The sequence below is a fragment of the Triticum aestivum genome, chromosome 7B (assembly GCF_018294505.1).
Source record: "Triticum aestivum cultivar Chinese Spring chromosome 7B, IWGSC CS RefSeq v2.1, whole genome shotgun sequence".
NCBI classification, from domain to species: Eukaryota; Viridiplantae; Streptophyta; class Magnoliopsida; order Poales; family Poaceae; genus Triticum; species Triticum aestivum.
The window spans coordinates 505,217,486-505,231,312 of NC_057813.1; positions in this window are offsets into that span (position 1 = coordinate 505,217,486).

A 13,827-nucleotide genomic window follows, 5' to 3' on the forward strand; every position below is an offset into this window, starting at 1 on the left:
GGCTACACGTCGGTCGACTGACTTTTTCATCTCTGGTCAGTCGATTTTGCAGCCGTTGGATACGAAATCAAGGGCATGCGGTTCATCTTCAACCTCCACCCCCCTGAGCCGCCAGCCACCACCGGCCAAACAGTACCCCCCGCCGTCCATGGCCGGCGGTGCCCCGCCCCGCCCGCCCCGAAAACACTCCCCACCGCCGGTCCTCTGCCGCCCCGGCCATCCCTCTATGCCCCCCCGTGCCGAGCTTTTTCTCCGGAGATCCCCACGCCACCGCCCCGCCACCGCCGGCGACCACCGCCCCCATCCTGAACCCTAAGATAGATAGTGGGGTACCTCTCCGGCGAGCCCCATCCCTGCTGCGGCTGGTTCTTCCTTCACCCCAGCGAGCCCACCCCTTGGAAATCGACTGACCCAAAAGTCGATTCAGTCGACTGAAGTGTAGCCAAATCGGAGCAGCATCACAAGCAAGAGTAAGAGCGAGAGCAGCAGCGCGAGCAAGAGCAGACCAGGCAGGGGACCGAGAGCAAGAGCAGAGCAGCAGCGCGAGCGAGAGCTAAAGCAGCATCAGCTCCTACTGATTTAGACGTCGCCGTTGAGGGAGCGATGCCGTGGAGGAAGTGGCCGGCGATGCCGCCGTGGATGGAGCCGCGCCGTGTCAGCTCGGGACCGAGCGCCGGCAGCACCGTGTGATCAAATCAAGAAGAAAATGCGGCGATTAGTGTACAACCTCTTTGGTGGCGCCGATTAGGCTATAGCTTCATCGGAGGAAATGGTGATGATGATGCTCTTCCAGTGGTGCAGGTTAAGACGGTGGTGTGGGAATGGAGGTGGCGCGAAAGATGAGGGGAACGTCAGGGCACCTCCTTGGAGGTGGAGGACGGGGTGGCTGAACTGGCGGGACGATGAGATCGACGACGGATCCTCATCTGGTACGGTGGATGAGGGACGTCGAGGTGTTGCTGTGGATGACGTCGTCGGGGAAGAAGCTCCGGCTGGGTGGCGGACGGAGCAGGGTGTGGGGTTTCGTCACGGGTTTTCGCGGCCTCGGTGTACGAATGGGTGGGCGGATGGTATGGCAGTGGGAACCATGGCTTAGAGACGCGCTTCTCCGAAATGTGGGGTAAGTTACGAAAGTACCCCCCACCGATTTTGAGGCGGTTCTTTCGGTTCAGGGGTACCACGGGCATTTCGCGTGTCGGGATTTCACAGGAGGTGGGAGTTTTCGCGCGTGTTGTAATTTCGTAATAGCAAGGCGCGGGTTGAGATGGAGGGAATTTTCGGAGCACAACGAGACAAAGATATATCTTAAATATTTCGGGCTAACAAGGCGCGGGTTGAAATTTCCGGACAAGCCTAACGTGTACTGTACCAAATCAATGCGCACTACAAATGTCATTCAAAACTTTGAATTCATGTTATGTTCAATTAATATTTCGCTACGTGTATAATGCATGCAACCTACTACTCAAATGAACGTTTTAGTGCATTCCAAACGTATATACTACCACTTCAATATGAACTAAATTTGAATAAGATCTACAGTAATGATTGTTGTGAAGTCAAAGCATTTGAATTCATTTCTCTGTTTTAATAAGATCTACAATCATCATTATTGTCAAGTTAAACCATCGTTTGTGTATTATCTTCACAGCACACCACATGATCAGTATCGAGTTACATATGAACTATGTGTACTATCTGAACTTGAACTAGATTTTTTGAATCCACTTTATTTTGATTTCAAATCACATTACATTTCTAGCTCTAGCTAGATCTTCATAATCTAAACCATGTCTCATATGTATAATGTGTTTATCACATTATGTATGGTGCCCCATCCCCTACGCCTACAAGTATTTAGATGTGAGTTGCAAACACCACACATTACCACAAATTCAAATAAAATGTGAGAATGTTCGATATATAGTATTGTTTAGATTGCTCGATATTCAGTTGTAAGCTGCAAACGCCGCACATTATCACAAATTCAAATAAAATGTGAGATTGTTTGATGTATAGTATGGTTTAGATTGTTCGGCATTTAGCTGTGAGTTGCAAACGCCATGCATTATCACATTATGGTATAACATGTGCACAGCACGTGTATCACTGCTATATTCATGCATGCAATGTTTAAAACACTATGATCTCCTATTCAAATATATGAATCCGCTTTCATATCAAATTATGATCTTTGTTAGTCTCTTACACCCACACAGTCCTCTAACCTTTGTAGCTACCACTAACTTTCTCTCGTGCATGCACATGCCCTCCTCGCCCTCCCCCTCCATCGGCATTCTATCCACCGGGCACATTCATTTTTTCCTTTAGGTCGTTCTCCCAGAGTCTCCACAACTCCTTTCCGACACACACCGATCGATAAACCTCTCCAGCGATGCCTGCCTACAGCATACACACACAGCTTCAATCTCCTCCTTTATGTGTCCTTGCCTTGTGTCTCTCATATGGTCAGACACACGTGTAAACTCTCACCCCTCTTTTAATCGATCTCACAACCGCACACTCCTCCCCCTATCCAGCTAGTAGTTGGGCCTCTCGCACCACCTCCTAGCTCCATTCTCTCTGTCTATCCGTCTCGCTGGGCCTTACTTGCCTCTAACAAATGGACGTACACCGACCGATCTCTCGCTATACATATAGCCAGCTAGGTCCTTATAACTCGTTTTTACCCACACATCGATCGATCTACCTCATTAGTTGTGTCTCTCCCTTCCTCCGACAAACAACAATTGATCTACCGATCTAGTTAGGTTTGCTTACCAAACACATGGTTCCCCTTCATCATCCATGGATGCGTCCCGACAGATCTATCACGCAGAGGCACACACAGAAACACATCCCCACTCTTATTGATAACATTGCAGTTCCACCCTCAGTTTGTCTAGTAGGCCTCTCCCAACATCTCCGAGAAGCAACTCCATCACCCATCCAACACTCTACCCCTCTCCCTCCCTCTCCCTCCCTCTCTCTCTCCTCTCTCTCTCTGTCCCATCATATTTCCCATCCTTCAGTTATGTATGGATGTCGACCGATCTCCCTCATGACATAGCTGGGTCTCTCCTTCTCAACACATATACGAGTCGTTCTACCTCTATAGTTAGGCCTCTGCCTACCCCTCCCCCCACCCCCTACCCCACACACACCGATACATCAAGTGCTCTAGTCATGTCTCCCTACCACACACAAACTTGACATGCGCCCTCTAACGTTTCGGTAGGCCAGTCGCCCTATATCTTTGACTTGCACACACACACACACACGCAATTTCGATGGCTCTCTTCATCGATCTCGCACCCACCCGTACTTGATCCTCTCTTCGACTCTATCGATAGCTATGACCCCTCCCTCTCCTCTCATGGATTCCCCGACCCTCTATGTATGATATGGATAGGCCTCCATTTCACACACATTGCATGCAAAATTTTGTTTGAGATGTCATCGACACATATTCCCACAAATCATTCACGAAATCAACCCCACCCCACCCCATCCCCCACCACAAAACAAAAAACACTCACGAACGTGGTTTGTATCTCTCACACACACCCACGTAGGTGGGGGACATGCATGAAGAGAAGAGGTGCATGCATGGCGCACGTACTCCCGTCTCTTTCCCAACCACACCCGCGCGGGTACACGGTGGAGCTCATTTCTGTATGAAAAAGGCAGCCCACATGGTAATTTGGCACGTGTACTGGTTGTCCACTTGGTGGAGGGAGGATCGTCTACCACGGGTGAACAAACAAATTGTGACTTGACGCGTTATGTTAAATTAAAAAAAGAGGCAAACCATGTGGGGCCTACCTTAGAGGCAAGGCTCTATACACTGGAGTACTTTTAATGTGTCCCGTCAACTCACAGAACGAGGAGAAGCTTGCTTAGTACACCGTCTCCCCCGCCCACGGGCGCGGTGGCTCGCAGGATGAGGTGAAGCTTGCTCCTCCCTCGCCCACGTGCGCGGTGGCTCACAGGACGAGGAGAAAATTTACTACTCCCTCCATTTACTACTCGTCCCTACTACCTTGGTTATAGAGATTATATCATATTGTTTGGAATATATATGTCCTTAGTAGATTTCAATATGAACTACTAGTACATACCCCAAACACTGATGTATATAGACGTATTTTAGAGTGTACATTCACTCATTTTGCTCCGTATGTAGTAGCACTCTCCCTCGCCCCTCGACCCTCGCCCACGTGGTGGACGTGCAGCAGTTCCTTCGGTCTCATATAGCCAGAACGATATATACTGCACTACCATTATTGCTCGACTTCACGAAGAGGCGAAGAGCCAAACGCAAGGTTAATATTTTGGAGATGCCAAGCGCAAGGTTATAGGATAACGAGTAGTAGGTGCCGCGTCATTTATAAATATATATTTTTTCTTCAGTGGCACGTACGCAATATGATAGGTTCATATGGAGAGAAAAGGAAACCGCTCCACTATATGAATAGTCAGGACGGGCCAGCCTACACGGTTGCTTGCTGGGGTTGCTCTCTTCACACTCTCTCGCACAAAACGACTGTGGCCACATCTCTAACATCCCGGCGGATCACGTCCGCTTGGGGAAGGGGTGGATGCTTAGTGTAGATGTGGTGTCCGTCGCCGACGGCGAAACCCACTGTCGGCACGTCTCGATCAGGGGTCCCCGCCATTCTCTCTCACAAAGCCGGTGAGGTTGCCTTCGTCCCTTGCTCACTGCCGCGACGTGGGCAGTTGCCGCCTCCCGCCGCCATCCTCAAGGTCGAGCTACGTCCCTCAGGTACAACTCCCTCTACAGCCTCCTGCTCCTGCCGCTTCGCGGCGATCTGCTCCTCTGCCTACAGGTGCTCCTGGAGAAGATGGTGGTTGTAGGCGGCGTCGGCCTGCGCCTCCCGGAACTGCTCCTCACGCATCTGCCTCACCCTGTCCATATATTGGGCATGGGCCTCGCTGATGGCCATGGTGCAATGCACCGGTGAGGATGGCGCGGAGGAGGGGGTTGGCGCTGGATCATCAACTACCATGTTCTCCATTGGGACGTCGTCGTCCTCTAGCTGCCTGCCGGCCAGCCGGTCGGCAGCAATGGCTGCTATCTCCTTGTGGTCCGTCGCCCGCCCGTCCCAAAGAGCGCTGGAGCGCGAGGAAGCCATGGTGGGCAGTAGTGGTGTGGACAGGAGAAAGGCAACGGATGCGGATGACTGCGGCTATGGCCGACGCAGCAGTTTATATAGCAATGGTGGGCGAGCGGAGGGACGGACGTGTGACGCCGGAGTAGCCGCCTCGGCAACCGCGTATCATTAATGTGTGCGGCAGATGGGCGGACGGACGGCACTTGTGTCGTTTGAAGGCGGAGCAATAGCCTGCACTGGGAAGCGGGGCGGCCGGTGCTGACTGTTTCGGGCGGAAAGCGCGCGCGGGCGAGGAGATCACTTTACTTGGATAGGATGACAATGGGGACCCACCAGGTCCATAGCCTCACGTACGCAATTGCCTCCTTATATATATATATAATTTATTTTGCTTCCTCCTGGTTTCCTGACATCACGGTCCCACACCATTGTCTACCTATGTACTCCCTCCTTTCCGGTTTATAGGGCTTATCTGAAAATTTTAGTTTTTGCATTTTATAAGGCTCAATTTGGTTGTTTTCCATCACATGTTCAGATTCCAAGGTGCATTAAATTATTGCATGCAAGTATTAAGAGAAAATTGATCAATGCATGTACTTTATGCATGCATGCATTGCAATTAATGCATTGATAAACATAATTTTTTGAGGATAACAACAACAATAATTAGGTGCTTTTGCAAAACTATAAAAAGTATTCCACCACTCGCCATCTACCTTGATTGGTGAGATTTTTGAATTGAGCATTATAAACCGGAAAGGAGGGAGTAGTCAATAAACGAGAGAATTGCACAAGAAGCGGCCGATAGCTGGGACCAAGCAGCTCGAGCAGTATTTGTGTTTTTGAGGTGTGAGCACTGCAGAGTTTTTTGATGTTTACCCCAGATATTAATTTTTCTCCTCTGAACAACAAAGAAAACATCGCTGCAGGTATTAATTGGGCGGGCTGTGGCCCGTCTAGCCCAGGCCAGATATCCAGCCCAGATATTAATTTTTTTTCAAGCTAAAAATGGCTAGCCCAGCTATACTTTTTTTAGGAATACCCATGCAAGGTCAAGTTGTTATTCTCCGCCCCGCTGGGCTGCAAATCTTTCCTAGGAGGGATGCATTAGGCTTAACAAGAAAATGGGCTTTAAGAAATAATAAATGGGATGTAATTATAAAAACTAGGTAGTAACTATAAAAAAATGCACCAAACAGTGATTACTTTATAAAATATTATTTTTGGAATATTGAAAATTTTAATTTCATTAATTGTTGCGAGCGGAATGTTTCGTTGGATTTTTAGGCAATATAAATTTATATTGAAATTGTATTTAATCTGACTAAAATTTCGGGATAAAAATATTCGGATCCCATCAAAATGTGGGAAATTTTATTAAATTCTGTTTTGAACGGTTGGTTGAAATGGGCTGTACTTTTAACAAACTGTAAATGGGCTGTAGTAAATTCCATTAGAATTCAAAAATGGGCTACACATTCTTACAAATCTAAATTGGCTATAAGTTCTCTGCCACACACTTTTGGCCTTACTAAGTTGACGCGTCCCCTAAAAAACAGAGTTGACGGGTATGCAAGGCTTTGTCAACTTATAGTCAACACACGGTTCTAGTAGCAATGTCCGTTGGATGTCCATCCAATGGATGTCGTGCTTCTTCTTCAATCTCGGATATTCTAGGTTCACCTGCCCAAAAAATGATTCACCCCCCTGACATATGGGGCGCACCATTTCGGAAGCTGACCTGTGGGCCTACTAAGTTGACATACGAAGGGCTTTGTCAACTTAGTCAATATAAACGATTCTATCTGCAGTGACCGTACGATGTCCATCCAACGGCCGTTGTGCTTCTTCAACCTCTGCTCTTCTTGCTCCAGCTGCCCAAAGCAGCGCCGGTTGTGCCGCCAGCTCCTGCCTCCCGTGGCCGGCTGTGCTGCCGTGGAGGCCTCATCGGCCCTACTACTCCCACCGCTGGCCAGGCCATCCCTTCACTCACCCACTGACCCACACCCCCCTGTTATTCTGCGGCGACTGCAGCGCAGCCGAACCAGTGAACCATCGTACTCCTCTCCACGTGTGCATCCACTGCCGCATCTTCCCCGGCTCCGCGTCCCCTTCCTAGGCCTCGCCGTCGTCCACCACCGTGGTGCTCTCGGCACGGCGTGGTCAACATGGTCAAGGAACGGTTTCCATCGGACATGGACTGTACGTGGAGAGGCTGACAGCTGGGTCCACGGCAGCCGCAAGGAAGTGCCTCCTTATTACGTGCAAAATAATTTTTCCTCCACCTAACAGCAGGGACCCACCAGACGGGCCACCGTATTTCACGAAAAAATGATTCACCCCCTGACTACTGGGACCCACGAGCTACATCTTCGCACGCAAGGAAATGCGTCCGGGAAAAAAACGATTCGCCCCCCTGACTGCTGGGACCCACCAGCTACATCTTCGCACGCAAGGAAGTGCGTCCAAAAAAAACGATTTGCCCCCCGACTGCTGGGACCCACCAGCTACACCTTCGCACGCAAGGAAGTGCGTCCGAAAAAAAAACGATTCACCCCCCTGACTGCTGGGACCCAGCAGCTACACCTTCGCACACAAGGAAGTGCGTCCGGGCAAAAAAAATGATTCGCCCCCCCCCCCCCCCCCCGACTGCTGGGACCCAGCAGCTACACCTTCGCACGCAAGGAAGTGCATCCGGGCAAAAAAATGATTCGCCGCCTGACTGCTGGGACCCACAAGCTACATCTTCGCAGGCAAGGAAGTGCCTGACAGTCGGGACCCACCTGGTCGAAGCATACGTAGCATTGTCAGCCTGGTCGCGAACGTGTACGTACATACTGGTCGATGTAGAGGCGCGCACGTGTCGTAGTAGAGGCGCGCACGTGTCGTAGTAGAGGCGCGCACATAGCATGTACATGTACGTAAAGTGGCGAGGGTGCAAGAAAGAAAATACGGCCACATACGTACATACGGGCAGGGTCTCTAATGCCTACTCGCGCATACGTACATGGCTGGGTCGGAACGGAGAAACAGCGTCGTCGTCGTGTTCATGGGGAGGCTACGGAATGCGTCGTGTTCATCGGGAGGCAACGGAACGCGTGGGAGCCAACCGGCTGGGTCGGAACGGAATGCATGGTCGTGTTCATCGGGAGGGCTTGGACGGAATAGGCGATGGAAACGAGGCCTGGCGTACCGCACAACGGAGGAAACGGCCTTGTGTTCGACCGGCCATTTTTGAAACGGGATCCTATTCATCGGGGGGGGGGGGGGGGCGTCTAGCGTACCGCAAAACGGAGGAAACGGACCACCTACGGTCGAAATGGGGTCCTGTTGATAGGGAGGGGCATGGCGTACCACAAAACGAAGGAAACAGACTTGTGTTGGAGCGCTACGGTCGAAACGGGGGTCCTGTTGATTGGGAGGGGTGTGGCGTACCGCAAAACGGACGAAACGGACTTGTGTTGTAGCGCTACGGTCTAAACGGGGGGGAGGGGGAGGGGTGTGGCATACCGGAAAACGGGACTCCACGGGATACTGTTCATCTCCACCGTCGACCTCCTCCAGCCTCCACGGGCTACCGTCGATCTCCTCCAGCCTCCACGGGCTCCTGTTCATCCAGCCTCCACCGTGCGCTACTCCACCGGCTATTGTTCAACCACCCCTCCACGGGCACCCCTCCACCATCTACTGTTCATCCAGCCCTCCACACCATGGGGTCCTGTTCAACCACCCCTCCACGGCCACCCCTCCACCGTCTATAGTTCATCCAGCCCTCCACACCACGGGTTCCTATTCATCTAGAGGCAACGCCACCTCTCACTGTTCATCCAACCCCCCCCCCCCCCCCGCAATGCTCACTGTTCATCCAATCGATCGACTTCAGTTAGCAGCAGTAGCAAAGGAATCGCTCCATCGGGTTCAGTTAACAGCCATCAATCAATCGCTCGGGTTCAGTAACGCGTAGCCTACAGTGCAATCGCTCGGGTTCAGTTAGAGCCCAACGCCTCGCTCAGCTTCAGTTAGAGCCAACAACTCGCACACACACGCGCGTACGTACAAGAGAAACGCGCATCGCTCGGCCCCCGACCTCCCACTGTAACCGGCAACTCCCGAAATTTTCCTCCCCCTCGCTTCTACCACGGTTTTTTCCGTCATGGACGGCCCAAAGAATGTCATGCAGCTGCGTCTCCGGCCCGCCCAGGACGAAAAGCCCATTTTCTATCATGATTTTTTGTCATAGAAGTAGGAGCCCACCACATCTATGATGATACCGGGTTTTGTCACAATTATCGTCATAGAAGTGTCATATGTATGACAGAAAAAAAATTCGTTCGACCCAAAATGTCACGGATGTGTCTTTTTTTTGTAGTGTGCATAAGGATTAGCTAGAAGTTGTTCTAACATACCCGAAGGAATTTCATATTCAATATTTTCAGTAGGTGCAGTAGGTTGAGGGGTGACTGATTGTGGTTCCGGTCGAGGTGAAGATACCCCAAGCAAACCCCTCAAAGGATTGTTTTCCATAGTAGCAAGTGACAATAAATTTCAGCACATAGTAATAATGTTTCCTTACCGATTTCCACTTACCAAGAGCGCTTCACTCCCCCGCAACGGCATCAGACAATTGCCTTGATGACCCACAAGTATATGGGGTCAATTTTAGCCCTTTCAGATAAGTAAGAGTGTCAAACCCAATGAGGAGTAGAAGGAAATGACAAGTAGTTTTCAGCAAGGTAATGTCTGCAAGTGCTAAAATTGTAAGTAGCGGAGTAGTTTGGTAGCAAGATAATTTGTAACGAGCAAGTAATAATAGTAGTAACAAAAGTGCAGCAAGGTAGCCCAATCCTTTTGAGGCAAAGGACAGGCCAAAACGGTTTTTTATAATAAGCAAAGTGTTCTTGAGTGTACACGGGAATTTCATCTAGTCATTTTCATCATGTTGGCTTAATTCGTGTTCAGTATTTTGATAATTTGATATGTGGGTGGACCGGTGCTTAGGTGCTGTTCTTACTTGAACAAACCTCCTACTTATGATTAACCCTCTCGCAAGCATCCGCAATTACGAGAAAAGTATTAAGAATAAATTCTAACCATACCATTAAACTTTTGGATCCAATCGGTCCCTTACGGAATAGTGCATAAACTGGGATTTAAGCTTCTGTCACTCTCGCAACCCACCATCTAATAACTACTCCACAATGCATTCCCTTAGGCCAAAATATGGTGAAGTGTCATGTAGTCGACGTTCACATGACACCACTAAGGGAATGGCAACATACATACCATCAAAATATCAAACACATATCGAGTTCACATGATTACTTGCATCATGATTTCTCTCGTGACCTCAAGAACGAAAGTAACTACTCACAAATGATAAACATGGTCAAGATCAGAGGTGTATTAAATAGCATAATGGATATGAAAATATAATCTTCCACCAAATAAACCATATAGTAATCAAATACAAGATGTAATCAACACTACTAGTCACCCACGAGCACCAATCTATAGTTTTGATATAAAGATTGAACACAAGAGATGAACTAGGGTTTGAGAGGAGTTGGTGTTGTGAAGATGTTGATGAAGATAGCCCTCCCCATGATGCGAGAGTTGCTGGTGATGATGATGACGATGATTTCCCCCTCCGGGAGGGAAGTTCCCCCAGCGGAATCGCTTCGCCGGAGGGCAAAAGTGCTCCTGCCTAAGTTCCGCCTTGAGGTGGCGGCCCTTCGTCCTGAATGTCCTCTCCTTATTTTGTCTAGGTCAAAACGACTTATATACCAGAAGATGGGCACCAGAGGTGGGCCGAGGAGGGCAGCACCCACCAGGGCGCGCCTGGGCCTCCTAGCGCATCCAGGTGGGTTGTGCCCACCTGGTGGCCCTCCTATAGTACTTATTAGCTCCAATATTCCTGAAATATTCCATAAAAAATCCTCGGGGAGTTTCAGCTCATTTGGAGTTGTGCAGAATAGGTAGCTTGGCATAGCTTTTTCAGGTCCAGATTTCGTGCTGCCAGAATTCTCCCCCTTGGTGCATACCTTGCATATTATGATAGAAAAGGCATTAGAATTACTCCAAAAAGCATTATTATACAATAAAAACATAAATAATAGCAGGAAAACATGATGTAAAATGGGTGTATCAGTGCCAACAGACATCTGGAATCTCAATTGCTTCAGGAGCCTCTGCAAGTTCCTCGGCTCCGCCTCAATCCTCAACAGGTGCAACCTTGCTGACGAAAAAGGCTACTGCTGGACGCGACACAAGGCCCAGTCCTCACAAGAAGATGGTTGTCTTTCAAGTTCCGCCAAGTGATGATGAGGCTGATGATGAAGAACTCGCCGAGATCATAAGAGACTGATAACAAAGAGCTGCTAGAGCCAAAGGCAATGTTGTGCCTCTCTTACTGGACCCAAAGAAGATCTTGGATTTCATCAATCTATGGCACAAGGACCCTTACACTCGTCTACCTGAATTAAACCTCTCGCCTGGTGAAAGTCATATGCTGACTGCCTTCATTAATGAAGAAAAATGGAAATTTGATAAGGCCAGGTGATGTCGCTTGAAGCTACGTTGGTATTTCCCCAAAGAGGAAGGGATGATGCAGCACAACAGTGGTAGGTATTTCCCTAAGATATGAAACCAAGGTTATTGAACTAGTAGGAGAGCCAAGCAACACAACATAAACAGCCCCTGCATATAAAGAACAACACCTCGCAACCCGACGTGTTAAAGGGGTTGTCAATCCCTTTCGGGGTACGGCGCCTCAAGATAGGCAAAGGACGTTGCTACGTCTCGAGCTTGCGTTGGATTTCCTCGAAGAGGAGAGGATGATGCAGCACAGTAGCGTAAGTATTTCCCTCAGTTTTTGAGAACCAAGGTATCAATCCAGTAGGAGACCACGCGCAAGTCCCTCGTACCTGCACAAAACGATAACTACTTGCAACCAACGCTTAGGGGTTGTCAATCCCTTCACGGTCACTTACGAGGGTGAGATCTGATAGAGATAATATTTTTTGGTATTTTTGGTAAAAATATGCAAAGTAAAAAGTAAAAGCAAAGCAAGTAAATAAAGTGATGGAGATTGATATGATGAGAATAGACCCGGGGGCCATAGGTTTCACTAGTGGCTTCTCTCAAGAGCATAAGTATTCTACGGTGGGTGAACAAATTACTGTTGAGCAATTGACAGAATTGATCATAGTTATGAGGTTATCCAGGCAATGATCATGTATATAGGCATCACGTCCGTGACAAGTAGACCGAAACGATTCTGCATCTACTACTATTACTCCACTCATCGACCGCTATCCAGCATGCATCTAGAGTATTAAGTTAAAAACAGAGTAACGCCTTAAGCAAGATTACATGATGTAGAGGAATAAATTCATGCAATATGATAAATACCCCATCTTGTTATCCTCGATGGCAACAATACAATACGTGCCTTGCAACCCTTTCTGTCACTGGGTAACGTCACCGCAAGATTGAACCCAAAGCTAAGCACTTCTCCCATTGCAAGAACTACCAATCTAGTTGGCCAAACCAAACAGATAATTCGAAGAGACTTGCAAAGATAACTCAATCATACATAAAAGAATTTAGAGAAGAATCAAATATTTTCCATAGATAAGCTGGATCATAAACCCACAATTCATCGGTCTCAACAAACACACCGCAAAAAGAAGATTACATCCAATAGATCTCCACGAGAGAGGGGGAGAACATTGTATTGAGATCCAAAAAGAGAGAAGAAGCCATCTAGCTACTAACTATGGACCCGAAGGTCTGAAGTAAACTACTCACACTTCATCGGAGGGGCTATGGTGATGATGTAGAAGCCCTCCATGGTGGATGCCCCCTCCGGCGGAGCTCCGGAACAGGCCCCAAGATGGGATCTCGTGTATACAGGAAGTTACAGCGGTGGAATTAGGTTTTTCGCTCTGTCTCCGATCTGCTGGGGGTGCGTAGGTATATATAGGAGGAAGGAGTACGTCGGTGGAGCGGCAGGGGGCCCACGAGGAAGGGGGGCACGCCCAGGGGGGAGGGCGCGCCCCCCACCCTCTTGACCGTCTTTGGTACTCCTTGGAGTAGGGTCAAAATCTCCTGGATCACGTTCATGAGAAGATCACGTTTCCGAAGGTTTTGTTCCGTTTGGACTCCGTTTGATATTCTGTTTCTTCGAAACACTGAAATATGCAAAAAACAACAATTCTGGGCTGGGCCTCCGGTTAATAGGTTAGTCCCAAAAATAATATAAAAGTGGAAAATAAAGCCCATTATAGTCCAAAACAATAGATAAAGTAGCATGGAGCAATCAAAAATTATAGATACGTTGGAGACGTATCAGGCATCCCCAAGCTTAATTCATGCTCGTCCTCGAGTAGGTAAATGATAAAAAGAGAATTTTTTATGCGGAGTGATACTTTGGCATAATTTCAATGTAAATCTTCTTAATTGTGATATGAATATTCAGATTCGAAAGATTCAAGACAAAAGTTCATATTGACATAAAAATAATAATACTTCAAGAACACTAATCAAAATAATTATGTCATCTCAAAATAACATGGCCAAAGAAAGTTCAACCCTACAAAATCATATAGTTAGGCTATGCTTCATTTTCGTCACACAAAGATGTTCCCAACTTCTATACCCCCGTTCAAGCCAAGCAATTGTTTCATACTTA